The sequence below is a fragment of the Xenopus laevis genome, chromosome 9_10L (assembly GCF_017654675.1).
Source record: "Xenopus laevis strain J_2021 chromosome 9_10L, Xenopus_laevis_v10.1, whole genome shotgun sequence".
NCBI lineage: Eukaryota > Metazoa > Chordata > Amphibia > Anura > Pipidae > Xenopus > Xenopus laevis.
In genome coordinates this window covers 40907780-40924286 of record NC_054387.1, presented here as the reverse complement: position 1 = coordinate 40924286, position 16507 = coordinate 40907780, and the positions used below count along the sequence as shown (strand labels likewise).

The window sequence follows — 16507 nt, the reverse complement described above, 5'->3', positions numbered from 1 at the left end:
CTTCGCTAGCGAAAGAGACTGACGCTGGCGCTCATTCGCACTCAATCGCCAGACGAAGTTGCGCTCTGTTGAAGGTATGTAACTGCGCAAATTCACTAAGATGCGTATTTTATTGAACTTTACCTCTTGTGCACAACTTTGCCACCTCAGACCAGGCGAAAAGGCTTCTTTTCCTGTTTTCAGGATGATAGGCTGCAAAAGAGCATAACATTTTTTTGGGGTAACAGGCTTCCCCCCTACATTTCCTAACATATGGCACATAAACTATACACTGGACTCATGTGTCGGGCATTATAACAACTCTATTTTCTTTTCTTATACTTCCCTGGGCTTGTGTAATGTATTTGCTGCAACATATATGACCCATTCAACTTATGCAAATTAGCCAACGCTAGTGCAACTTGGCTCTGCTTGCCGAATTACCACAAGCGCAACTTCACCAGTGTTCGGCGCCCTGGACGCAACTTCGCATGTTAGTGAATAAGCGTTACAAAACGAATGCAGTGTAGTGTCTGAAAGCACTATGGAATAAATTTGGGATCACCCCTATTGCAGCATCCAAAGGTATTGGCATTCTTTTGGTATTGCATTAATTACTGGCGTGTGGCTTGGCCAGGGCCATTATCGAACACCCCACAAACACTGAACTAAGTGAATTAGCATTGTCTGAGTGAATTTTCACCTGTGAAAGTGTTGCGCTGCCTGCGAAGCCGTCGCTAGCGAATTTTCGCCACTTAGTAAATTTGCCCCAAAGGGTACTATGCACTGTAGGTCAATTAGAGTGGTAAATCGTTCATCTCTATCTCAGCACTTCCATTTTACTTGTAATTCTTACCATCTAACCAAAAATAAAAGGGACATGTTTAAAACACAAATACAAATGTAATGTTATAAAATGGAGTCTATGGCATACAGCTTTTCTGTAATTCAGAGCTTAGTGGATAATGGATCTCATACCTGTATTATCATAATTTATGGTTCCGCATAAGATTTTCCAGAGGTTGAGCTTCTTGAAAGCAACTGTCTTTTGCTACTTATGAAATCTGTAATTTCTGCTCTAAGCTAAGTACCAACCAGTGCATATATGAAAGGGTTTATACAGGAGTTAGTATAAGCTATGCTGGTCATTAGAGGTATAAACCTGTGCATCTGAGACATGAGTATAAGGTTGCGATTGTGCAGAGAGACCAGCAAAATAATCTGTGCTATAACCACTGGTGTCCATGTTATAAAAAAAAACAGAATCACTGTTATTATAATTCTGTACAGTCTGGAAGTATTCACTGACTCGGATTTTCTCACTTGCTGAGCAATAATTACATTGGAAAATAGTATGACAAACAATGGGATAAAGTAACCAACCACTAGAAAAGGAATTATAACGCAGTTTTTTGAAAAGTACAGTATGTTTCTATCCACTTCGCATGCGGATTGGGGTGCAAGATAAGTATCTAGAGGTTCTCCAAGAAAGGGTGGTGTAGTTACGTCTCTGTTGCTAAGTCTGTGTGTAGTTATTCTCTGTTTAACATGAACCAGTTTGCACTGCACATTTTCCTGATAAATAACTTCATCGCTTAAAAAGAATATGGGAAGGCTGGACAGAGCTGTTATTACCCAAATCACTGTACAGGTTGCAAAACAAATACAGCGAGAGCTAAAGTTATGGTGCCATATTGGTTTAGCCGTCGCCAAAACCCTGTCGATGGTTAGGGTAGTTATGATAAAAATACTTGCATACATATTACACGTAGATACATAATTATAAATTTTACATAGGTATTGCCCGAATAGCCACTAGTCTGTAAATAAGGCAACACAATAAAGAGGCAAACAGAAGACAAAAGACAATATCTGCCACAGCCAAGTTTAGGAACCAAATCTTGCCAACGTGTTTCTTCATGTGGAATCCGGTAACCCAGATAACAAGAGCATTGCCCACTAAGCCCAGGGCACAGGTGAGTACAGATAACACAAAACTAGTGTAACGGATCAGATCTGAGATTTCAGTAAAGTCTGCAGGAAAATTCGGGCTGTCAATGCAAGGATTCTGTGGCATCAAGCCTTCCCCTTCAGGAAATGTTGACCCTTCTGTCTGAAAATGTAGAAATTGACAGTTACAGGTGAAGCCCAAAATACTGGGTAGAAATAATACAATTTTATTAAAATATACATGAATGATTTATAGGGATGCACTGAATCCCTAATTTGCATATGCAAAATAGGATTTGGATCCAGTTCGGCCAGACAGACGGATTCAGCCGAATCCAAATCCTGCTGAAAAGTGCTGAATCCCAAACCGAATCCTGGATTCAGTGTGTCCCTAATGATTTCCAACCTGCAGGACTCCAATTTTTGTTAAGAGCTAGCCATCCTTAAAGGACCAGTAACATCAAAAATTTTTACAAAAAAATTCGTTACAATACAACGAAAAAAAACATCAAGACCAATTAAAATTTAAAATAGCAAATCCTTTATTAAGATATAACTTACAGAAACTCCACTTCCTGTCTTCTACAGAAACGGCGAAAGGGCGACCATCCATGCTGCTGTGCTTGATTGCTCTGGCTCTTCACTGACAGCGTGTCGATCTCCTCCAGCTCTTCAGAAGGCCGCAGCGGTGTTATTATGCCTGTCCCCACTGTAACATAGCAGACCGCCAGTATACCAGGGTAACCCAGAACCCCCTGCCCCTGCATTATTTCAACCCTCCTGGCACCGCGAGGATTCCTTCTGCCTGCTGCTGTGGGCTGCTGGGGAGACGCGCAAGAGCTGCATCTCTGCAGAGCCTGCCTTCGGAAAGTGAACCAGCTGGCCGGCGCGTTTGTGAACGCATCCCGAAGGCGAACTGCTGCCTTCACGATGGCTCCAATCACCTAGCAGTGCCAAGACTCCCGCCACTCGTTTCCTGATTCCTCCAGAGTGGAGGTTATACGATCCTCAACCTTTTGGCCCTCTCGGGCTTCCTTATTGTGTGCAACGCTCTCCTTTTGGTGCCGGAATCACTCCGGTTTTGTTACTGATGTAACCGCTCGGGAGGAACCCGGAAACGAGAGGCGGGAGCTGCAGAGGGAACTAGGCTGCTAGGTGATTGCCATCGCAAAGGCAGCAGTTCGACTTGGGGATGTGCGGAGAGAGCCGGATAGCATTGGACAGGGGTCTGCCATTCAAACATGCCGGGCAGGTGGTTCACCTTCCGACTCTGAAGAAACGCTGCTCCCTTTACTGGTCCATACATTGATTGCGTGTCTCCCCAACAGCCCACAGCAGCAGGCAGAAGGAATATTCTCGGTGCCAGGAGGGTTAAAATAATGCAGGGGCAAGGGGTTCTGGGTTACCCTGGTATGCTGGCGGTCTGCTATGTTACAGTGGGGACAGGCATAATAACACCGCTGCGGCCTTCTGAAGAGCTGGAGGAGATCGACACGCTGTCAGTGAAGAGCCAGAGCAATCAAGCACAGCAGCATGGATGGTCGCCCTTTCGCCGTTTCTGTAGAAGACAGGAAGTGGAGTTTCTGTAAGTTATATCTTAATAAAGGATTTGCTATTTTAAATTTTAATTGGTCTTGATGTTTTTTTTCGTTGTATTGTAACAAATTTTTTTGTAAAAATTTTTGATGTTACTGGTCCTTGTAATGTATCCAATTTCAGTCCGCCCCGAAACATTGCTCCGCACTCCGCAATAAACAATTGAGTGGGTTTTTCTATTAGACTACTACTAGGAGGTGGCCAACCTCCACCTGTGTGTACCAGGCTTCTCTGTACCGCCTATTGGATTGGAGGTGTGAGGTCCTACACCATTTGTATTCAGTATATAAAATATGCAATTTTTAGCCATATTAATTTTTAGGGTTTAGTTCTCCTTTAACAGAGTGGGCTACCTTTTAATTCTATATATTAATACATATTTTTTACATTCTGGTATGTGTCAATACATGCACTTACCAGTTTGTTCATTATTCAGTTGGTGAATGAGTCCTATTACTCCTCCAGTCCAAGGCTGTGGATGCCCAGTAGTGACTAGTGTGACTCCTTTGCCTCCTCTGACAAGCTTTTCTTTATAGGCACTCAAGAGAGTTTACGTGTAATAAGGAAGATCAACTTGAAGATCCGAGCACTGTTTTCATCCAAGGGAAGAAGGAACTGAGAATGGATGCCTAGAGGTATGATAAATAGTATATCAATAATATTATTGTATGAAAACCCCAAACATAATTATAATTCTGTTATGTGAACTGTGTTCTGTTGCTTTGGTGTTTGTTCAAAAGCCCTAGGCAACTAGTGTTTACTTTGTTTAAAAAATACTAAATTTCGAACTAGGCAACTACATGGTTACATAGTTGGAAAAAACAGGGTTCCCCAGGGGTACTATAAAGAACCAACAGTGGGGCAATGGCCAACACTTACAGCATCTTGTTTTTGTCATACACCCTCTTACAAGAATACAGTATACTGTGTTTACATTAGCTCAATCAATTAAAGCAAAAGGTTCATTTCCCCAGATGCCCAAAGCATTAAGGCACTACTTTTTATAGAAACCTATATTTTTTCTATCATTAAAAAAGACAATTTACATCAGGAAAGAGGCTAGCAAATAGCAAATCATTTTCATGCGTTCACCAGGATACTTAAAGCTTCCACTCCTACCAAAATTATTATCTCCAACAACAATTTAGGGGGATGTCTGTACCTGAAGAATACAGAATGACTGATGGAGATTCCCCTTTCTGCACTGGAAAATGTATGCTGCTGGGCATTCTTGTAATCGCTGCTGCTGCCTTCTCTTCTGCTGCTGTTATTGTGGTTGGAAGAGCTGAAGCATCCAATGTGGTCACTCCACTTACTCCAACTGGAATAACAGAATGGCAGTTGAGGACGTGGCAGAGAGGAGCTCCACAGGGATGCCAGGCAGGGGAAGTGCATAACAGAGCACTGATGACCAAATAACTGTAAATGAATTGGTCACTTCTATCAAAAATATTGCAGTTAAGGTTAGTTAAATGGCTTGGGAGGGGGAGGGTGTTTTTGGAATCCCGATGGAGTTTGCCAAAGTTCTTACACTGATTCCTTCCAAAGAGACAGATCATATATTTAAATGAAGTAGTTTATCTTAAATACATGAAGAATAATTAAGGCCTTGAGTAAATCACAGATGAAGTCAATTTTCAGAATGACCTCTGCACAAATCCGCTGTATCTGACTGCACACAAGAGTATCTTATTAAAATCAATAGACATGGGGAGTGGATCTGCTTCTCTCTGCCTGCTTCTCTCAGCCTGCAAAAAATATGCAGGCTGTGAGCAGCAAAGCCTACACTCTATTTGCCATTGCTCTAATAACATCCCACACCTGAGTCAGCATCTTGTTAACGCAAAAGTGTCAAAGTTGGCAGGTAATATTAAGTCATGTTTGGCCACCTAAGTTCTTCAGGGATGAAGTTTATTATCACAACTCTGAGGAAGTGCCGAGATCACAGGCACGAAACGCGTTTGTTTGTAACCCGACTGCTGTAACATCAATATGTGTGCTTGAATAAAGCTTACTTTGATATTAGAACGCCTCCTCTATCTGGAGGAGTACACTAGAGAACCGGCGCATTGGAGGAAGAAGACCAGCGCGGCGGGCTTCCCCGCCGGCCCACTAGGACACCAGGGTGAGTAGCCCTCACAGAAGCTTATCATACCCAGTAATACTAAGATGCCTCAAGGACTTTATTCAGATACGATGTGGAAGGACATAGATAACAAAAGACACTAAGGGGGTTATTTACTAAAATGCAAATTTATCTCATTGTTCCAATTAAAAAAATGTGACACACTTAGCACACTTTCTCTGTGATGGGAAGAACAAAAAGGGTTAAGAAAAGTCCCCAACCTCACGATAAACCACAAAAATCGCACCTAACTAGGTTTTTTCAGAGGCGCTCCACCTCATGTTCCAACGTACGGCTCGACACACAGGCAGAGACGCCATCTTGCAAATGGCAGATCAAGACACACAAGCGGCTGACTCGTCCGGTGAGGAGGATAACTGTGAGATGGAGACACGAGAGAAAGCTCCCACATCCACAAAGGCCAGCCTACTGCCCTCCACAATCACGGCACTGGAACCAACAACGTCCCCATGCTGGGAGAGCGGAGACGACTGGCAGCTATCACCACTACACCAAACTAATGCGGCGAACCCCCCAGACGAAGGTGGCGCCAGTGCTCAAGTGAAAGATGACCAACCATACACCCATGATGTACCGTATACAACGGAGGGTGAGTTACATCTTTCTTTTCAAAGGGAGCACAGATTTACAAACGCAACCACCCCTCATGCTTCCTTACAAGCAGCCCCTGATAAAGGCCCAATATCTGCCTTAGACCAGGACTTGAGAGCACAAATTCTGTCACTTCCTTCACTCGCAGACATTGAGCTGATGATGTGGAACACTGAGGGGATACTTAAGGCAGAAATCAATGCAGTACAGGCCCAAATCTCCGCCATAGGGGAGAAATATGAACAACTGGAGAAATCAGTTGATAATAATACAGGGAAAATATCTGACTTGGAAAAAAGTTTGTTTTATGCGAATCCCAACTGGGCCAATTACAAAATCAATTGGATTATCAGGAAAACCATTCCAGAAGGAACAATATCAGAATCAAGGGCTTACCTGAGTCCATAGGCCAACAGGAACTATTTGCAACTCTACGTAAATTATTTAACTAAATGTTGGGAAAACAACCTGATAGCCACATTGCCATTGATAGAGCACATTGTGAGATCAGACCAAGGGATCCCAATTCAGATATCCCTCGTGATATAATCTGCTATATCCACTTTTACAATGTGAAACAGGCCCTGATGTTGAAAGCCAGAGACTCAGGAGTCATTCAGTTTGAATCTATGCAACTAAAGTTTTTCCAAGTTCTATCAATGAACACATTAAGACAACGACGCGCACTAAAACCAATTCTGGATTTGCTGAAGGAACACTCCATCAAATACAGACGGGGATTCCCCTTTGCATTGATTGTGATAAGGCAGGGAAAATCTATTCTCATAAGGACCCACAAGGATATACCACATTTTCTGACGGCCCTAAATCTCCCTCCGGTTGCAAAAGAAAACTGGGAAATGATGACTTGGGAACGACCACAGCCTAAACCAGGCAGAAACGCCACATTAACAAGCACTCGACACTCAAACGATGCTAAACTAACTAGCGGTCATAACTCTCCTCCTAAAAGATGCAACGGAAGTCTAATGAAGGTTAATATGTTGGCTATAATAGAAAAGAGCTAGTTTAAACCCAGTTCTGTTTCAACCTATGCCCCCACATAGGTATTTGCTCAGTGGGCAGGACGGCCCAGCAGAAAGTTATGTTTGTTTATTTTGTAGAAATGTCTTACTTAAACAGAAGTTCTTACCCAAAGGGTTACAGTTCTTAAAGATATTGTTTGCATTGTTTTTATATGTACTTTACACATTTCGTTCACTAGGCCACTCACTACAAAAGATCAAGCACATATGCATTGATCATGGCTAATTGTACTATATGCTCCTATAATGTCCAGGGATTTAACACACCAAACAAAAGATCTCAGATATTAAATGGGTTACACAAGCAAAAAGTAATGATAGCATTTTTTCAAGAGACAGTTGGGAATAGGCCACAAATGTCAAATAAATATTATAAAAATTGGTTGTTTAGTGATAATCTGGAAAGTAAAAGCAAAGTTGTGGCAATCGCATTCCATCATCAACTCCCGTATAGATTACTGGACTCCATGATAGACCCACTTGGCAGATTTGTCTTTGCCAAAATAGAAATTCACAGCCATAAGATAACATTGACAAATTGTTATGCCCCAAACACAAAACAATCTCTGTTCCTAGATAAAGTACTGACAAAGCCGGAAGAATTTTCTGAAGGCCCACTCACTCTTGGCGGTGATCTTAATGTAGCGATTGAGCCACATTAAGTCTACCATATAAAACCATACAAAATATAAAATCTCTGTTGCACTCTAATCAATTGATGGATTCTTGGCAGATTAACCATCCAAGAGATAAAGATTTTACTTATATCTCACAGGTACATCAACAATATAGCAGGATAGACTATCTGTTTATTTTGCATTTTATAATAAATTGGGTGCGGCGATGTGATATTGGAATGCAGTTCCTATCAGACCATGCTCCAGTACGCTTACAGCTCTCTGGAATTGAATGTTTCATTACTTCAAGATGCTGACCGTCTGCAGAATGTTAAAAATGTTACACAAACATTCACTGAAACACATAGAGATGATACAACACATCCTTCCATAAAATGGGAGACTCTGAAGGCAGTATTGATAAAACATGGCACTAGGATCAAAAAGACGTGGGCGGAATATCTGGTGGGCTTAATTCGCAAAGCAACGGAACTAGAACAAGCTCACACAAATTCTCTAACAGATACCATCATGCAAGAACTTACTGCTACTAGGGAACTAATTAAAGCAGAACTGAATAAAAGATCGATGTATGCACTATAAAAAAAGTAAAAGCATGTTCTATGAGCACAGTAATAAGCCCCGCAGATTTCTTGCAAGAGCCATAAAACAAAAACAAACAAATTCCTTCATACAGGCAATGAAAACTAAGCAAGATAGGAAAGTGTATACGACAGATTGCAGTTGCCTTACAGAAATACTACACTGAGTTATACAATTTTAAAACCCCCCACAATAGAAAAAGAGATAAACATGTACATAAAATTAAGCAGTATATATTGTGCACAGCGCTGCCTACATTAAATCCTGAAGTAATCGAAAGTCTAGAAAACCTATAACAGCAAAAGAACTAATACTTGCTATCAAAAACACACCAAGCGGAAAAGCACAAGGGCCAGACGGCTTCTCAGCACCATTTTATAAATCTCTAAAAAATGAATGGATCATATGCTAAAAAGCCTTTAATGACCTAGCCCTGATTCCTAAACAGGTACCCTCCACATTGGAAGTGCATATAACACTAATTCCAAAACCTGGAAAGGACCCCCTGGCGTGCTCCAGCTATAGACCCATATCCCTGTTAAATGTGGATATTAAAATCTCGCTGACAGACTAAAGGTCTATTTGCCTGACCTTATTGATCAAGATCAGGTGGGCTTTATCCCACATAGGGAAGCCAAAGACAACACCCTGAAGACCCTGACATTAATAAATTACGCCCAAAAGAATGGGATCCCCATGCTGGCCCTGTCGACAGATGCTGAAAAGGCATTCGACAGGGTCAGCTGGGATTTTTTACATGAAACCCTTAAGCAAATTGGCTTAGGCATAAAGATGACAGGCAAAACTATGGCCCTATACCAACAACCCCATGCCAGAATCAAATGCAATGGGCAACTTTCGGATGCAGTTAAGATAAATAATGGGACATGCCAATACCCTTTCACCGATATTGTACGCAGTAGCGATGGAAAACCTGGCTAATGCAATCAGGCTTAATAGGGATATCAAGGGCTCAACACAAGATAGCATTATATGCTGAAGATTTCTTGGTGTTTGTGACCCAACCACATATTTCTCTCCCATCATTATTACAGGAATTTAATGAATATGGTTTATATAGCAACTTTAAAATAAACTTTGATAAGTCGGAGGCGCTCAATATCTCCCTAACCCCAGCTATTTAAAAACAATTACAAACAAATTTTCCTTTCAAATGGAAAACAGAAGCTATTACTTATCTGGGGATCCATATACCAGCAAATCTTGCCCAAATCAAAACACTGAACTATACAAAATTACTGAAACAAATAACCCATGATTTTATAAATTGGAAACTCCCCAACATCTCGTGGTTTGGCAGAATTAATGTTATAAAAATGACCCTAGGGTCTTGTATTTACTACACACAATTCCTCTGGAACCGTCCCAGAAATTTTTCAACTCACTTAACGCAGTAATCACATCCTTATATGGGCCAAAGGTTAACCGAGACTAAACAAAAAAATCTTAACCCGTAGCAAATCTCAGGGAGGCCTCGGCTTACTGGATTTTAAACAATACTTAAGAGCAACTACCTTGGGAAGGATTGTAGAGTGGTTCCACTGCCAAAATACAAAAAATGGACCCAAATAGAACAATCCCTGACTGGAAGACCACTCCAAGCATTATGGTGGCTACCCACCTCACAAAGGCCAAAACCTAATCTCCTGCCTCTGATATGTAGGGAAACCCTAACTATAGCTGACATTGAAAAGGTCACCACATCTAATCTCACACAAGGGCCCATGCACACCAATAATAGGAAACCCCACTTTTACGCCTGGCATGATGCATAGTCTAATCCTGGATAAAAAAAAACAACGTTAACCTTATGGGCTTTCATGTAATAAAGGACAAAGCATTAAAGGAAAACTATACCCCCCAAACAATGTAGGTCTCTATAAAAAGATATTGTATAAAACAGCTCATATGTAAAACCCTGCTTCATGTAAATAAACCATTTTCATAATAATATACTTTTCTAGTAGTATGTGCCATTGGGTAATCATAAATAGAAAATTGCCATTTTAAAAAATAAGGGCCGCCCCCTGGGATCGTAGGATTCACTGTACTCACAAACATACCAACAAACCATACATGTTAGGTCACATGAGCCAATTAACAGACAGAGTTCTGTCTTTTGCTTCCCCACTTCTTCCTGTTACAGTTAGTGTTGAAGTATTTCTGGTCAGGTGATCTCTTCCTGTTACAGTTAGAGTTGAAGTATTCCTGGTCAGGTGATCTCTGAGGCAACACACAGACCATCACGAAATGGTGGCTCAAGGCAAGAGATGTAAAAGGACAATATTTACTTAGATATATATTCCAGTTTGGTGAGATTCTTGAATATGCCACTTAATATGATATGAACTATCTGCTGCTTAAGTGTTCATTTTGGGGGTATAGTTTTCCTTTAAACTCCCTAGCCAACCTTTGTCCAGGCAAAGAAGAATTTTTTACCTGTAGAGAAAACACCAACTATTGACTTACTGTCAATGATCCCAGGCGCTAGGGCTAAGTATAAAAATTGACTATTGGGGTACTGTCTAGAGGCAGCTAGAACAGTGATACCAAGACACTGGAAATCCACACCACCTCCCACATTCAGCGAGTGGATTTCCGAAATGGGCCAGATAATGCGTATGGAGGCGCTATCGTCATAAATGCACGATAGACAAACAAGAAATGTCAGGACGTGGGCAGCATGGGTTATGTTTCTGGAATCAGACGCTATAAAACATGTTTAACCCGACAGGAGCAATCTTTTAATTGAGTACAAACAATTGTATAACAGAATGAGCAACATGTAGTGTTTGGCCTAGCACAAGTTTCTTTCCTCTTTTTTCTTTCTTTCTGATATTTTCTTAGTTGCTTGCCCAGGCTATTCCCACTAGACCCTTCCTAAACCAGTTCACCCCTTGCCGATTCGTTTCAGGGGATCTATTATTATGATGTAACTTAAGGGAGAGGGACGTAGGGACATTACACTCTCTACCATAGGACATGAGTAGAGAATTAATATTAAGCAATATAAGTATGGGTTTAACACTCAAATATGTCTCCAAGGTGTCAACGGAAAAAGGACAATTGGGATAGAGAGTTTAGAACTAAAGAAAAGAAGTGAACACCCTGGTGATTTGTATTTATATTTGTACTTATCTTTACTTCCCCCATGTCTCGCGGTCTTTCTAGTATTTAAATGAACACACTGTATGGTAAAGATGTTTTATTATTGTAAAAAGTGGATTTTTGTGGATGCTATATAAACCAAAAATAAAGATTATATAAAAAAAACCGAATTGTACATTTTTTTCAGGTTTTCGTCTGAAAACCAAGAAAAAGTCGGATTTTCGGGCTAACCCCAGCGCAGAACACGATAACTTCAAATTGGGATAGGTGCCTCTCCCATTGACATATACAGGAACTCCACAGGTCTAAGATCGCAAATTTTCTGATTCTGACTTTTTGCAGCATCAGGATATAAAAAATCTGGAAAAATTTGAGGTTTAGTAAATTACCCCCTAAAAGTGGAAAATTTTATTTTGTATTGTTTTAGGAGGAATTAAATCCAAGCAACAATGCCCACCCTTTCTGGACATTCAGGTTTTTCTAGTAATTATCTCTGTAAGGTGAAATATTTCTGTTTTGGAGAAGTATCCTGATTTTCACACAAAGCAGGGGTTGAATAAGAAAAACATCATATAATTAACATAACATAAGTAAGATAGATTGATATGTCAAAGGGATTCTGTCATGATTTTTATGGTGTAGTTTGTATTTCTAAATTACACAGTATACACTGCAAATAATTCACTCATGCATGTCAAATTTAATTCCTGAACCAACAAGTTTATATTTTTTTAGTTGTAATAATGGTGTATAGGCGCCATCTCAGGTCATTTTGCCTGGTCATGTGCTTTCAGAAAGATCCAGCACTTTAGGAGGTAACTGCTTTCTGGCAGGCTGTTGTTTCTCCCACTCAATGTAACTGAAGGAATTGCAGTGGGACATGATTTTTTACTATTGAGTGCTGTTCTTATATCTACCAGTGAGGTAGTATTGTGTCAGGGAGGTTTTCTGGTTACCTTCCCATTGTTCTGCTGATGGGCTGCTGGGAGGGGTAGGAGGGGGGTGATATCACTCAAACTTGCAGTGGAGCAGTAAAGAGTGGCTGAAGTTTATCAGAGCACTGGGAGTACCTGGGAATCTAACAATATGTCTAGCCCTATGTCAGATTTCAAAATTAAATATAAAAAAAATCTGTTAGCTTTTTTGAAAAAAAAAAAGAATTTCAGTGCTTTACTCTGCTAGAGCAGTATTATTAACTGATTAATAAATTTTAAAAAATGTTAAAAAAAAATTAGAAAAAAAAATGTTTTCCCATGAAAGTATACCTTTAATAGGGAGGGAAATAATATATATATATATATATATATATATATATATATATATATATATATATATATATATATATATATATATATATATATATATATAATATAATAATTGTGAAGTATGACAAGTAGCCCCTTGCCCTGGGGCCTTATACAAATACTCTATAGCGTTTCTTTAATATAATGAAAATGTTACATGACAACCAAATGTCAGAAATATAAGCTTAAATGTCTCCAGAATGAACCATGATAAAATTGACCTTAGCTAACTGAGTATCATGCACCTTGCTGAAACATTTGCTAAGCAAATAAGTGCAAAACTCTACCTGTTTCTGTAGCACAGCTTCCCAGGATCTTGTCTTTGCTCAGTCTTAAGCTCCCCATAGACGCGACGATTCTTCTTGCAGAACGACCGATTTTAGGGAAGCTCGACCAATCCTTCGAAATTATCGTGCGGTTAGTGGGATTCGAACGATCGTAGCATCGTACGATTTTTCGGCCGAAATCTGTCAGGAAATTGATCGGCCAGGTAAAAAAATCTTTGTCGGTCCCAGTACAATCTATCTATGTTTGCAGGGCCAAGCAGGCAGCTCCCCTTTGTTGTCCTGGCAAATTGGTCTTTTTAGTTGATGGTAAATTCGTATGATCGTACGATCGTTCTGAGAAGATCGTGGTCTCACGATCAGGATCTGATCTTTTAAAAATCTCAACATCTATGGCCAGCTTTAGAGCCAAATGCCAAAATCACTTCAAGTCATGCAATTAAGAACTTAATTCCTTGTTTATGTAGTTGCTTACCCATCAAACGGAAATGGCAATGGCCACAGAAGCTATTAGCGGAGGGAAAATGATAATGGAATAAACCCACAATATTTTTGGTTAAAGAAATGCAAGACATTATTTCCATGATAAAGTGTTCATTTTGCATGAGTCACGGACAGCATTATGTTTATTATCTTTGCAGTTTTGAAGAGGCTCAACTTTATGAGTCATTTGTTTCCAATCCCTTTAGATTGTAAAATCTCTGTTGTACTTCTATGTTAATTTCCAGTTTATCAAAACATTATTGTAGTGGGCTTTTGTAACTTGCTGGTGCAATATCAATTAGCAATGCTGATGATATAAAGGCAACCTGTATACCATGGCTTCCTTATCTTTTTGAGGCAATCTAGATACTCTTGAACCCAACAAAAGAGCTCCACAAGCTGTGATTAGACCAGACACGATGCATACACTGGACAGACTATTGCTAAAACTAACACACACTTGGAAACCCAACTAAAACCTCTAGATTAGGTGGATTTGTACAGACAGCAGACCTTTGACAATATTAGACATGTTTTCCTGTTTTGTTCACACACTGCAGATCGTGGGTGGCCACATTTTTTTTACCTGTGAGACACATTAAATTTAAAAAGAGTTGGGGAGCAACACAAGCATGAAAAAGGTTCCAGGGGGCAAATAAGGGCTGATATTGGCAATTTGGCATCCCATATGTGGACTAGCAGTCTCAAGGGGGCTCTGGCAGTAAACCTGGTTTTTAGGCAGCCAAAACTTGCCTTCAAGTCTGGAATTAAAAAATAAGCATCTGCTTTAAGGCTACATCCAAGGGGTTGGAGAGCAACATGTTGCTCACAAGGCACTGGTTGGGGATCACTGCTATAGAAGTTATTGGAATGTTGCTGTTAGTTTTGGTGACATATTTGCTTCCATTTTCAGCTATTACACACAGATTTCTCAGATGAGACTGTAAGATGATGAAAATAAAGACTGTTCTGCAGTTTAGTGTGGCAAAGAGATCAGATAATTTTATAATGATTGGAAAATATTTACATAGACCTAAATCATAAAAGAATTAAAAGGTCTAAAACAACAAAATTACAATAAGAATATAAACACGTAAAACAAATACACCAAATACATGCTAGAGAGACACATTCTAACTTAGACAGACACGCTAAAATAACACACTAAAATGAGACACAATATAGCCCAACCACCTAATTCTTACCCCACACTTATTGACACTCAATGAAACCTTTAACCCTAGAGGAATCACACTCAGCTCAAGCATACCTCTACTTAGTTCTGTGTCTGGTCCAAGATGCAAGGTTCACTCTGGGCTGACAAGGTGGTCACTCCTCTCCTGGGCCCTGTGTGTTCACATTGCCCTACTGTAGACACATCTATACACAGGAGAGACCTGGCTTTTAGAAGTTTCTAGACGTCTCTCCTGATTGGTCCATTTGAATGATATTAACATATACCAGTCACTTATAGAAAGAAACCTCCATTTGGGGTATTCAAGTCTCCACATGTCCATGGTTTTGTCCTGACTGTCTTTACTGACTAACTAAATATACACATCTACAGGGGCCCACTCAATTCTGGCTCCAATGAACGTTACACTGTGTTAATGTTAATTAGAGAGGATTCCTATTGTTTAGACCAGACAACCAGGTGACAACTAATAAGGCTGCTTCCTGTCCCAGAGTCGATTGTTCCATAATTAATTAACAAAACATATAGAACATGTCCATCCAAATTTGACAATAATCGTACAGTCCCCACCTAGAGGGTGAATGGATCTCTCTCCATAGAATCTTTCTCATATTCAAGAATTGTGCTGTGGAATACTGGGACACAAGTGATGTGAGGACCACTTGTGACTGCGTTCAATAGCAGCAGTAAATTTTGAGTATTGGACAGCACCCAGTTATATTTATGTTCCTTTCAACCACTTTTTATCCAGATGATCACCCATAATCCAGGTTTGTCTAGCAGACGTTTCTGAATCTTGTGTCTCCTTCCAATGCATTAATATGTAGTTGTGGCAAAGTCTCTGTATCAACAAACTCTTAAGGCAAGCAATGCTGATTCATACAGTCTCAAGGTATCTTTCACCTCTTACACACCTTACTGTCAGCTCTACAACCAGTTAAATACTGCAGGTACTTGTAGAACAGTTAGGGGCAGATTTATCAAGGGTCGAATTTCAAAGTAGAAAAAACTTCGACATTCGACCATCGAATTGGATTACTTCGACTTCGAATATTGAAGTCGAAGTTTTTTTTTATTGAATTTGCCCGTTTTCGGTCGAACGAAACGATTTCATTGATCGATTGAACGATTTCCTTTGGTTTCTAAAGACTTAGCCAAATGTTGGCTATGGGTTCTAGGAGGTTCCCATAGGCTAACATAGCAATTCAGCAGGTTTAAGATGGCGAAGTGTCAAAGTTGAACTTATTTAAAGAGACAGTACTTCAATTTTCAAAGTCAATCTTTTTTTACTTTGAATCGAAGTCAAATTTAGGCCTATTCGATGGTCGAAGTACCCAAAAAATAGTTCAAAATTCGACCCTTAATAAATCTGCCCCTTACTGTGGGGATGAAGGATTCCGGCACCTTTTCCTTTGGCCATACAGTGCGGTCTGTGGAGATCTTTTGTAATTCAGGTACACACACTTTAGTCTTTCAGAGCAGTACCTTATCCTTTTTATTATGCAGACTTCAGTTCTTCAGGGTGACTGAGAAAGACTGAGAAAGAATTATCAGTGGCTGTAGGAAATTATATGTATAGTCTAC

General features: G+C 40.0%; 1 pseudogene; it reads right to left on the bottom strand.

Moving 5' to 3' along the window:
• Window positions 1-862: 862 nt before the first annotated feature.
• LOC121397902 lies at window positions 863-15192 on the bottom strand (annotated as a pseudogene).
• Window positions 15193-16507: the final 1315 nt, after the last annotated feature.